The following is a 13,805-nucleotide window of genomic DNA, read 5'->3' on the forward strand; positions in this document are numbered from 1 at the left end:
ATTCGATTCCATACATGTTTGTGAAACTTTTAGATGACTCTTATATCAAAAATAAACAGTATAGCCTTAACAAATCATAAGACACGCTTCCGTTCCCCTTGGGACACAAAGTAGAAATGCGTTGTGGCTTTACGTGTTGAACTGAACACGGTAGTTCATGAATTTTTAAAATTTATGTTTATATTCGAAACATAATCAAGACTAACCCACAGGTGAGGGAATTCGAGTGTTACGCCCTCCAGGGGTTACACACATACATAAATCATTCGAAGATAAAAACAAAATAAAACATACATGTTATGGAAAGCAGAGTGTTTCAGTGCATATGTGTCTTGTTAGAATAGGATTAAGTGGAAACGTGGAATTAAAAAATAGATACTGCAATTGGAGTGATATTCGTGTAAGTTCGAATCACGTAACTTCGGTGTATGTAGTTTTGCATTTGAGTACTAGAAACAGTAAAATAAATACGATAACAAAAGAAGTAATTTAAAATATACTGAAAAATATCACAAATTTCAGAGGATGACTATTTCAAAATTTCTCACCGTTAATAATATACAGTAACCGCCCCGCTACTAGACACACGGAAACATTGAACTAATATAGTCCTGCATCCTTCATCTGCTGCACTGTTTATTTTTATGTCTAGTGAAGTTTAGAACGTCAGAACATGTATAGAAACATTAACATAGAAAGTTGACAGTTAATAGAACAGCTGTATTTGAGTTTATAGTTGTCATTGCGTTAAAGTTGCAAAAGTTTTAAAGTATTGTAATCATAGAGGTATATATTGACATAGAGAGAGTGTCATTCGGAGCGAAGTGACGACACCATCTTTTTTCTTTGGATTAGTGCTACTTCACTCTTACACATAGTAAAGCTGCGACAGTATGATAAACGTCATTTTTAAGTTAGGAGAAGTATGAAGTTAGCTGATGTCTTTCGTGTTATTTTTATTTTATTTTAGTCACTGTTTACATTTATTTGTAATTTGTAGATGTTTTTAGACAAATATTCTGTTTGGTTTTGTTTTTGATTGTTAATTGTGCAGCGAAATTGTGATAGTAAATTAAATATAAAGTTGTTTATCGCCTACAGAACTGAATTATCCCATAGTAATTATCAGTTTGTGTCAATTTGTTTAAAAAAGAAAAAACACCTTTCCTTGTGTTTGACCGACTTGTAGCAAGGGCTTTCTTGTGAATCCTGTAAATTGCGGGAATAGGACAGACAGGGATAAAATCCTCACTTTTTACTGTTCCCAAGGCTATACATTTCCCACATGCAATACATTTAAATGAATTTTATCCAAACAAAGGCAGGAACATTGGATAAAAGCAATAAGGAGAACAGACCTCAAATTAAAATATGAGAGTATACAGTAAACATTTTATAAGTGGTAAGTTTAAAGTAATTCAACTAAGTAATAAGTTTTTGAAATGTCTACAATAATAATATACATGTACTTACCAATTCGGTTCTAGTTTAGAACAAGGGTTATGTAAAGAAAATCATGCTTGATCATGTAAGATATAGTGTATTACAATATGGTTAAATGCAAAGCTTAATAATGCCTTAATGCATATAGCCTGCCTAAACTGTCCTTAAATCTTCTTTAGACTTTACAAATCTAACAATATCTGCGCTCTGCATTAGTTGATTCAGCTTGTGGTTCATTTTAATTCTCCATGAACCATCTCTACAATGTGTTGGTCCAAATATGTTCCTTAGTATTTTACGCTCAAATATTTTTAGTCGATTTTCATTAGTGGTTGAGATGGTCCACATTTCACATCCATATGTGACCACTGGTGTAATTACTGTTTTGTAGATTCTAAGCTTATACTCACGATTCAGTAACAGTAACTTACTTTTCATTAAGTCTTTGTATGCATAAAAACACTTCTTATTACCGATAAGAATCCGTTGTTATATTTCTTGACAGGTGTTGTTGTCATTTTTTATTATTAAGTCTAGGTAGGGAAAAGTGGAGGCATATTCGTAGGTATGGTTGTCTACCTTCAGATTCTCATGTGGATTCGACTTTGTGCACTCCATATAGGTATTTTTTTTACTTTCATTAATATATAGACCAAACATAGCAACTTCCTGTTTCAGCTCTATAGCTTTTTCGCTTAATACATTTTTGTTGTGGCTTATTATGGCAATTGTCCTTAAATAATGTTAAAATACTCATGTGATATTTTGTCATATTTGTATGATTTTTTTATGGTATACAATTTAGAGTTTTTATTTATGTATTTGTTGTTTTTAGGAATAAACACCAGCTATTTTAAATGTAGGAATAGGAGAAACTGCTGGAACCTAACTTTACACAAATGTTTTTGACTATTGAAGATTTGGATAAACAACAGAAGTTACTTTGGGCTATAGCTATGTGCAGATTTATTTCATTGTGGATTACTATGTTTATTCTTTTTAACTATACTTCCTACGTTGTTTGTGAGATTAATATTATTATTTAATTGATTATATTAATATTTTGTAATAATAATCAATGCTTTGGTTTAACAAATAGACAACTTAAAATAGAAAAATGCTTTATTGTCATGGAAAATTGTACAATTTATACACAAAACTTACAAAGAGTCATAAAAAACAATAATAAACTAAAACAATAACAAAAAAATGTTAGGATATAAAGAGACTAACACTCATAATCGTATTGAAGGTTTTTATATCCTCTTTAAATCCTAACATTTACACAATGTGCTCATACTAGCAACAAGTTTTTATACTTGTGTATTATGAGTCCTATTTGAGAGTACCAGTGGTAATGCAATAGGTCTGTAATTGCAGGCATTAGATTTTTCACCACCCTTATGAAGAGGAATAATGATGGCTGTCTTTAGGCAGCTCTAGAAATTTACCTTTCTTAAGGGGCTATCCTAGTGTAAAAGTATGAAATTCATATACTTTTTTGGGAATTTCTAAAATAAAAAATACTGTACCAATTATTTTGAAAATTTGCATGAACATTTGTTATAAAAAGAAGTACATGTGAAACAATTTTCATAAAAAAATATTGAAAATTAAACGATTTATTCGCCATCTACTGGCACAGTGAAAATAAAAACATAGCTCCACTGCTGCAGTGATTGGGACTAAAAGAGATCCTGAAACATAAAATATCAAAGTTATTATTGAAATATAGGTTATTTTCTATACCATCAAATAGGGATTTTTTAATCGGATAAAAAATGTCAATTTGGCGGTTTTTGAAACTGAAAATGTTCTAGCTAATTTAAAAAAAATTTCAACACTGTCATTTTTCCAAAAATCCTAATTGATGGTATAGGACATAGGAAATAACTTATATTTCAATAATCACTTTGCAATTTTATAATTCAGGATCTCTATTAGTCCCAATCACTGCAGCAGTGGAGCCATGTTTTTTATTTTCACTGTGCCAGTAGATAGAGCATAAATCGTTAAATTTTCATTATTTTTTTTTATGAAAATTGTTTTACTTGTACTTCTTTTTATAATAAATGGTCATGCAAATTTTCAAAACAATTGGTACAGTACTTTTTATTTTAGATATTCCCAAAAAAAGTATGTGAATTTCGTTCTTTTACACTAGGATAGCCCCTTAAAAGAGTCGTTAGTGGGATGAGGACTCCCAACACATTTTCTGGGAGATTTTTATGACAATTTTTATGGATAGTCCATCAGTACTACAGGAAGATTTGCTTTTGATACTATTGATTGTTTGGATCAGTTCAGATTAATCAACTAGTCTTATAAATAATGAATTTGAGACCTTTCTTGAATTAGGGAGATAGGAAATCGGATCTTAACAAAATTGATCTCTTGTGACAAAATAGTTGATGTTATAATTTTACTCACATTAATAAAGTATTCATGGTCTGGAAGGGAAAATGTTTGAGCTGTGTGAGTTTGATTTCGAAGATTGTTTATTATGGACCAAATTTCTTTTGCAACACTTTTAAAGCTTCTCAGATGATTTTGATAGTATAATTTTTTAGCTGATTCTTTAAGTTTTAAATAGGTTGCCCTGTACTTAGTGATATATTCAGTAACAGAGACGTTGGTAGTAAATTTCTTGATGTACAGGGTTATTCACTATATTTTGACCCCCCCCCCCATATATATTTTTGACATACAGTAGAACCCCGCAAATCCAAACTAACGGAAAGTGAAATTTTTTTTAAAAATTTAAGACAAAAACTTAAATACATGTTTATTATATAGAGTATAACCAGAAAATTGAACAATATTGGATTAGTAGGACTTTGACATTTAAAATTTCTTAAAAATAAATACGTAGGTACTTTATATGTAATGATTATAAAGGTTGTGTGTGTGTGTGTGTGTGTGTGTGTGTGTGTGTGTGTGTGTGTGTGTGTGTGTGTGTGTGTGTGTGTGTGTGTGTGTGTGTGTGTGTGTGTGTGTGTGTGTGTGTGTGTGTGTGTGTGTGTGTGTGTGTGTGTGTGTGTGTGTGTGTGTGTGTGTGTGTGTGTGTGTGTGTGTGTGTGTGTGTGTGTGTGTGTGTGTGTGTGTGTGTGTGTGTGTGTGTGTGTGTGTGTGTGTGTGTGTGTGTGTGTGTGTGTGTGTGTGTGTGTGTGTGTGTGTGTGTGTGTGTGTGTGTGTGTGTTTGTGTGTGTGTTTGTGTGTGTGTGTGTGTGTGTGTGTGTGTGTGTGTGTGTGTGTGTGTGTGTGTGTGTGTGTGTGTGTGTGTGTGTTTGTGTGTGTGTGTGTGTGTGTGTTTGTGTTTGTGTTTGTGTTTGTGTGTGTGTGTGTGTGTGTGTGTGTGTGTGTGTGTGTGTGTGTGTGTGTGTGTGTGTGTGTGTGTGTGGGAGCGCGCGCGCGCCAAAGAGATGGCATTAGACAAAGAGTCTTTTTGCCACAGAATTTTGTTATAGATATGTTTAAATTTTTATCTTAGAATCATTTATAAACTTGATTAAGATATTAAATATAGATTTGTCAGAATAAGATAAAACATTGCTGATGCTAATTGGAAGGCTAATGTTAAGGTTAATTAAACCTAAATATAAGTTTTGAGTCTGATCCCTATGATTAAGACAATCAAAGAATACATGTTCAGATCCCCGATGGACTCATGGTTACAGGAACAGAAGGGAGTTTCATAGATTCCAATCCTATGTAGATGCTCTGGAAAAAGTCCATGGGTAAGTTTTAGCCGGGTTATTAATGAGGAATGTACTTTGTTATAATTGTAGTTAAAATGAGGTATACATTTGGGTAATAATGGGTGAATAGAAAAGTAATGATTTCTTGATGTCTGCTGAACATCTCTTATAAAGGTTAAACCGTTGACTGATAAATATACTGGAAGATACGAAACTAAATGAGCGTTTATGTACGACACCAGTGGTTTTAGAAATAGATGGCGTTAGCAGCTTTCTAGGTGCGAGATTGAATTTACCTGAGACAACGATGAGACGTATTCAGGTAGCTTTGGTTATCGGAATTTGGGGTCGGTCGGGTCGATCGGATTAAAATAAAAATTATTTAATTCTTTTGATGCATTTAAATTTGAGTTCTCATTCAACGATAACAATGGCAATCTTTAAAATAATTATTGGAGTGTACCTATGTATTACTTTCTAAACTCGTTTTTAAATTAGCAAGAATAATTTTGTAGTTGTAATTTGTCTTCTAATTTGAATTCTTGAAACAAATCATTAAATATTCTAAAGTTTATTTAATAATTTTATATAATATATATGTATAATAATATAATTTATTTAATAAAAAATTTATTTAACGAGAAAAATACTCACTCGGTGATTTTAGATATTGTACATTTCTTATTTGCCTCATAATCTCGATAAAAAAATAGGTAGTTATTTTCGTTAATTACAGTCTCTTCTGATAATTGTATATTTTGTTTGGAGATATTGCAAACGTATTTACTTAAATGAAATTGACTTAGTAACCCGCTCGGCCACTTTAAACTCTTCGAGAGAAAAATGGTAAGGACTCATGAATGGTTGCAATCGCGATTTCCAACAATTTCTTCCAAGTTTTTTCGTGCCGTTGATATTTTCCGAGTTAGGGGGAAAATAGTGACTAAGTATAATTATTGAATTATTTATTATTAACTTTACTTCTTAAAGGCGCCGTGTATTTCTGCGTAGACGTCCACCGTGCATTGTATTGTCAGGTGAGATATTAGATAGTCACGATTACATTATTCTATTAAGAGTAATTTCATTAATATCATTTGGCGAATATTAACCAGCCATGACATCTTTTTCTAGACCTCTCTTACCCTCTATATTTCCTTCGAGTTCCAGTTGCCGACAAGTATATCGTTCTCCTCGCAATATGTCCCTAAATATGTCCATGATATTTTAAGCATTCGGTGCAGGCACCTCATTTCAAAGACTTCAAGTTTGTTAGTGGAGCTGGCCTTTATTATCCATGCTTTCATTACATACAAGAGAACAAGCCAAACGTAACACTTTAGCGTATTGTACAGTAGAAAAAATGAAAGAATACCCATGAACGAACATAAAAAACACGCTGTATTTTCCTGTCACCGTGTCACACAAAAAATTGGCCAGCACAGGTACATGTAATAATTATTATTACATGTACTTGCGCTGGGCAATTTTCTTTGCGACATGATGACAGGAAAATACAGCGTGTTTTATATGTTCGTTCATGGGTATTCTTTCATTTTTCCGACTGTATCTCAGGTTGAAACCCAAATTTCAGTAAACAGTCATAAGAGTTTGGACGTCGACATCCCATTGTTTATGAGAGATATTTTTCATTAAGTTGAGCGGAGTGAGTGTATATTGTCTTACCAATATAGACGATTATCCAGTTTTATTCCCAAGAATTTAATCAATTATGAATAATTTATTGTAAACTCTTTAGGAACTACTTATTAACTTTTGCTCTCAGAACGAATTTCGAATAAACAATACGTTCTTCAGACACAAAGATCAAGAAAAATATACATTCAAAAATACAAGAGCACACAGATCCGATATTGATTATATATTGACAAACAGAAACATCCATCATTCTCAAGTACTAGACATAAGATGTTTAAGTGCAGCTAATATCGGAAGTGATCACAACCTAGTACTTGGAAAAATCAGAATACATCTACAAAAAAACAGGAAAAAAACCCTATTGAATGTGAGACAAGAATAAAGGTAAAACAGCTACAAGACTTGTCAACACGGGATTTATACCAGAGAAGACTGCAAAAAGTACTGAACGAAAACTACATAACACCAGATGAAGACATAGAAGAAATTTGGAGGAAGATTAGAGATAATATCAAAATGGCAGCAACGGACGCATTTGGAGATCGTAAGATAAGTAAACATATACGAAAGAAAAGGAGAACACCCCATGGATCTGTGAAGAAATAAAAATAAAATGCCAAAAAAAAAAGAAAATCTAGCTAGAATACAAATTCAAAAGAACGAGACAAACATATGTGAAGAATATAAAAGAGTTTAAATTGAGTTAAACTCAATAGTAAGAAGGAAGAAAACAGAACATTGGTAAGCATTTTCAAAAGAGATGGAGCACGACTTATACGGGATGCAAAAGGAAATGTGGAAAATGATAAGAGGTCAAACAGCAGAGATGAAGGAATTGATAGTAGAAGTAAAACATATTGATACAAATACATGGACAACTTACCTAGAAAACCTGTATCAAACAGCTAATCATGAAGAACTGGAAAACCAGGATTAGAATCGGATGAGCAAACAGAAATTAAAGAGGAAGATAACGAACGCCTTAAAACAGATGAAAAATCGAAAAGCACCAGGGAAAGATGGAGTAGCTAATGAACTTTTAAAATACGGAGGAGAGAGACTTCACAAAGAACTGAATATCCTGATAAGTAAAATAATAAATACAGGAAGAATTCCAGAAGAATGGAGTACCACTTAGATGATAGCGTTCTTTAAGAAAAGTGATAGGGCAGACCCCAGTAATTATAGAGGGATTAATTTACGGAGCACTATACTGAAACTCCCAACAAAAATACTGATGAAGAAAATAATGGCGTGCATAAATATATCGGTTGAACAACAAGGATTTAGAAGGGGAAGATCATAACGATGCAGTTTTTGTGATAAAACAAATAGCGGAGAAATCATTAGAGTATGACAAGCGAGGGTTTTTCTGTTTTATATACCTAGAGAAAGCGTTTGATAGAATACAATTAAAAGACGTGATACACCTACTATATGACAAAAATTTACCACTGGATATTATAAAACTGATAGAAAACCTTTATGTACGAAATAAAATAGAAATGAAGTCAATGGAATAATAACAGAAGCCATATAGAAGCAAACACAGGAATCAAGCAAGGAGATTCACTAAGCCCTCTACTGTTAAACATAACGCTGGATGCAATGATAAAACAAGTGAAGAAAAAAGAGGGTAAAAAATGGGCGATAAAGAGATAAAAATACTCTGTTACGCTGATGACACCGTGTTAGTAGCAGAGTGCGAAGACGACCTACAAAGATTACTGCACGAATTCAACATTAGCGCAAAAGAAATGAATATGGAAATATCAGCCCAAAAACAAAAAGCTTAGTAATATCCAAAGAACCAATAAGATGCCAATTGGACTTAGACAATAAAAGTAAATACCTGGGAATTAATCTATCAGCCGACAATAATATCGAAGAAGAGGTTAAAGACTAATAATTAAAGCCAGTAGAACGGCCGGATGCCTAAACGACACAATTTGGAAAAACAAATACCTTAGAGTGGAATCAAAGGACCGAATATATAAGTCATTTGACTGAAGTTATTAGACCAGTTATGACTTACACTGCCGAAACAAGACCAGATGCAAGCAAAATACAAAGATGTCTGGATACCAACAAAATGAAGATTTTAAGAAGGATTGCTGGAAAAGGACTACGGGACAGGGTAAGAAGTGAGGAAATCAGATGCATATGTGGAGTAGACAATATAAATACCTGGGTAAAGAATAGAAAAGATGAGTGGAATCAACACATAAGCAGGATGTCTGAATCAAGGATAATAAGAATAGCCAGGGACAAGTCACCGTTAGGCCGAAGAAGTATAGGATGCCCAAGGAAAAGATGGAATGACAATTTAGGGACAGAATGAAAGGCACCGTTGAAGAAAAACAGGCAGTACTGCCTATATAAAAGAAAAAGTAGAAGAAGAAATTCTTGAGGTAGATTTTTGGTAGTATAATGTGCTTCTTTGGAGTTTTACTGAAGATTATTGTTTTCGTTTTAGTGGGAGAAAATTCTAGGCCAGTAGTGTTTGACCAATTCTCTAATTTCTAAATGACTAGTGGGTTAAGTGATTTAGCGATGTCATTGATTGCAATAAGGAAAAGTGCAACGAGTAGACCATTGAGGAATGTCGTTTAATTGGATTTTTGAGTCTAAAAGGACGTTATCTATTCGAATAAGTTTCGTCTATATAGGAAATTACTAATAAATTTTATGTTTCCTGGAATTGACTAACTTAATAGCATTCTTATATCTAATCCCCAAATGGCACGCGTTATACAATATAATAAAAGATAGCCATAAGCCAAACATAATTTATCACATCCAAATTACCCATGAATTACAGATTCAATATCCACTAGGTTGTCTAATGTAGATGTGGACTTTCTAAATCCACTTTGTATAAGACTAGGTAGCTATAAGATCAATAAGTCTAATACTATCTAGTATCTATCAAGTGGATAAACTGATTAATTGTAGCAAGTTTTATTCCATTCAGTTTTTTGACTAAGCTAATACTTTTCGAGTTATTTGAGAGTGAATATGTTCGTTTTTTAACAAAAAGTACACGTTTTTAGACGGTTTTACGCAAATAACACAACTAGTAAGTATTTTATCGAAAAAGGTATTCAATAAAAATATACTTTATAAAAAATTAAAAAAAAATGTCTGTATAAAATCTTTATACTCAGTAGAAGCAGAGTTGTAGCTAAAAAAGTAAGTTCTTTTTCGTCAAATTCCAAATCGAATATTTCAACGTGAAATAACCAAAAAATAAAGCACATTTCTTTAAAAAAGCTTTGTTTTTGTTTTTAAAAAAGTTTCTAGCATTAAAGTAAGCACGTTACCCTGAAAATAAAGTTGGTCCTTTTTTGTAAAAGATTGTTTTAAAAAAGCGTGAAAATCACCCTCTAAAAGGGAACTTGGATAACATTTTTATTTCGAAAGAGATGCTATAAATTTGCTAACTCATCGCAACTTTTTTAAAGTGTTTAAAAAGCTTTGTTTTTGTTTTTAAAAATGTTTCTAGCATAAAGTAAGCACGTTACGCTGAAAATAAAGTTGGTCCTTTTTTGTAAAAATAGTTTTAAAAAAGCGTGAAAATCACCCTCTAAAAGGGAACTTGCATAAAATTTTTATTTCGAAAGAGATGCTATAAATTTGCTATAAATCACAACAGCACACGATTTAAAAAGAAAAAAAGTAGTTTGTGTTTTTCGTTTGGCCCCTCAAGACGAATAAAATCAAATTATTTTTACCGCTTCACAAGTGACTTTACTTATGTATTGTTTATAATACACATGATCTGTAAATTTCATCGTAAGTTTAGTTTTACAGTATTTTTTTTATTTTGAAAAAAATGCCTTTTTTTTAAATAACTTGTGATACGAAATATCCCAAAGTTTAAAGGTTTTGGTTTTCTGAATATTTTGTTTTTCTGTAATACAAAAATTGGTTAAGATATGGCTGTTCCGAATTTGCATATACTCGTGATTAGTGACTCATTGAAGCCCTTTTAACTACAGCCTTTCAAAAATAAGCACTATGAACCGATGAAACTTACAGATCCTCTATAATAAGCATACATACGTAAAGTAACTTATGAAGCGCTACTGATTAATTTCATTTGAGATGCTAATTAGGAGGTGATTTTTAGATATTTTTTACAAAAAAAAAGGATCAACTTTATTTTGTGCGCAAAAGCTTATTTTGTGCGCAAGCTTATTTTAAACTTTTTAAAAAAGTTATGATGAGTTTTCCCCGAAAAGTTCTTAATTTTTTGGTTATTTCATGTAGAAATATTCAATTTTGAATTTGACAAATAATAAGAACCTACTTTTCATTAGCTATTACTCTGCTTTTACTGGGTCTACGACTTCATAATATGTCATATTTATATAAAACATTTTTTTCACTTTTTGATAAGCTGTATTTTTGCTATGAATGTTTTTTTGGTGAATACTTCCTTTTTTAGTTATTTGCGAAAATCCGTCTAAAAACGTACTATTTTTTGAGAAATGAATATATTCACTCGCAAATAACTCGAAAAGTATTTACTTGTGAGGTCAAGAGTAGTGAAAAAAACTCTATAGTCAATTTATATTTTCAACATTTTTGCAGAAACAAAAACAAAAAAAAATTAATACAGATTAATATGATAGTGACTGCTGCGTTAAAATTTTGAATACGGGCCACGTGAAATAACCGCGTGTTCTTGGCTAGTTCCTTGAGTAGGGAGAATTTTACACTTCCCTCTAAGGCTAGTTCCAACAAATTTAAGCTAGGCGCGCCACTATACGGGCAGGTTTTAAAGGCAACAAAATAATGCATAGGGTTTCGTATCTTTCCGTATTTATCAATCAACGGTTAAACATAAATTTACTTCGGTTTTCTCATAGTCAGGTTACACGTTTTGCAGGAGAGCTTTGAATTACTAGTTAGGCTGACTTTCAGATAATCCGAACTTTTCAGAATCCGAACAGGCTGTCCCCCCAGTTGGTTCGGATTTTCGGGGTTCTACTGTATACAACATACTAGTGATGTCATCCATCTGGGCGTGATGACGTAATCGACTATTTTTTTAAATGAGAATAGCGATCGTGTGCTAGCTCATTCTTCTTTTTGTGTCAATTAATTTAATTTAAAAAAATTCTTTGGACACTCTGTATAATTAATCATGTTAATGTTTATATTACTGAATATGGAATTGAATAACCTTTTAAATGAGCTAGCACTCGACCCCTATTCCCATTTAAAAAAATAGTAGATTACATCATCACATCCAAATGGATGACGTCACTAGTACGATATACAGGGTGTTTGGTAAAGAATGGGCGATAGCTTAACCTTAGATTCCTGGGGTTAAAATAGTTTGATTTAAGCTAACTTACCTTAGTACGAAAGTTGATAATAACCGAGATACAGGGTGTCAAAGTTAAACTTTTATTTTATTTATTCTTGAATATTTCCTAACAGGCATGGGATAATAACACTAAATTTGGTAAGCGGGGGTTTTTTGGGACGAGAAAGCTAAATTCGCCACCAAAAATGATATATTTTCCAAACGGAGCTATATACATCTTTCAGCACTCATTTAATACGTTCAATTTTTTGAATCAAAATTTTTATTATGTTAATATTTTTATTTAAAAAAGTATACTACATTCATCTCGCTAAATTTAACTGTGTTTGAGATAAACGCATTTTAAGTCTGTGATACATCATTTTTTTCAAAAACGAAAATCATAAACGTCAGATGGTAGTTGATTTAAAAAACGCGTATCATCAAATACCAATTCATGAATTTGACAAACCATTTACAGCTTTTGAGGAAAGTGGATGCCTTTACCAATTTTGTTGTATTCCTCTTGGGGTGACCAATGGAGTATCATATTTTCAGAGAGCCATTGATTCTATCAATAAAAAAGAAAATCTACAAGGGGTTTACGCTTATTTAGATGACGTAACAGTTAGTGGTGAGGATCAAGATAGCTATGATTTGAATTTACAGAAGTTTTTAAATGCCGTTAAAAAATATGGGTTAACTTTAAATCAAAATAAATGTCACTACAATCAAAAGTTATAAATATGTTGGGATATACAATATTGCACTTCTATGGACAGTAATTAATGAAAAATAAATTCTCATTGTTGAAACAGATACATGAATGAATTTGCTATTGCTATCATGCTGAGTCAATCTGGAAGACCCGTTACTTTTTTCTCACGTATCCTCACAGATTCTGAACAAAAAAAATTTATGAATTTTCAAGATTTCCATGCTAAGATACTTCCAGTCAGACAGGGGGACTAGCTCTACTTATCAAGAATTTATTAATTACCTACACTCTAAAGGAATATCTTCAAGTAGAACAACACCATATAATTCTGAAGAAAATGGTTAAGTTAAAAGATACAATGGAGTTATATGGAAAGCAGTGAATCTAGCATTGAAAACCAGTAATTTAGACATCACTAAATGGAAAAATGTTCTATATACCTAGGGTTACCATAATTTATTAAGGCCAAATCCGGACAGGGGTAGTCCAAGGAAAAAAACATATCCTTGCCCTTGCCTTTTGACACCCCCAAAGTTAGTGCTGGTATTATCAGCACAAACGCAAATTACTTTTGAATCAATAAAGTACTTTTTAATACATTTTAAAACATGTTCTACTAAAAGATAGATGTTTCACCCGGAAGTTCATCAAAAAATAAAAGTTTCACGTTGACACCTTCATTTTGCTTAAAATAACGAACACATACCGGAGTCAGTTTGATTTCGTTTCTGTTTGAACTATAACCGTAATAAAATTTGCATCTTTGAGTTTTTCGAGTAATTTGTTAAATATGTTTTTTTTAATATTTTTTTTAGTAAAGAAAAAAATCCGGACATTTCTCATATCCGGACATGTCTTTCAAATCCGGACGTATGGTAACCCTATATATACCAGATGCTCTGCACTCTATATGAAGTTTACTGTCTACAGCAACCAATTGTACACATCATGAACATGTGTTTACTTATCA

At 32.2% G+C, this 13,805-nt stretch overlaps 1 protein-coding gene and 1 long non-coding RNA gene across 9 annotated transcripts in view; one reads left to right on the plus strand and one right to left on the minus strand.

Annotated features, from left to right (window-relative positions):
• LOC114324400 (calcitonin gene-related peptide type 1 receptor-like) overlaps positions 1 to 13,805 on the minus strand; it is a 553,725-nt gene that overhangs the window by 43,487 nt on the left and 496,433 nt on the right. The window lies entirely within an intron of this gene.
• Positions 773 to 2,561, plus strand: LOC126883453 (uncharacterized). Its single transcript, XR_007697655.1, has 2 exons — positions 773 to 1,402; positions 2,279 to 2,561. It is a non-coding gene; the product is annotated as an uncharacterized LOC126883453 (long non-coding RNA).

The sequence above is a fragment of the Diabrotica virgifera genome, chromosome 4, assembly GCF_917563875.1.
Source record: "Diabrotica virgifera virgifera chromosome 4, PGI_DIABVI_V3a".
Taxonomy (NCBI): Eukaryota; Metazoa; Arthropoda; class Insecta; order Coleoptera; family Chrysomelidae; genus Diabrotica; species Diabrotica virgifera.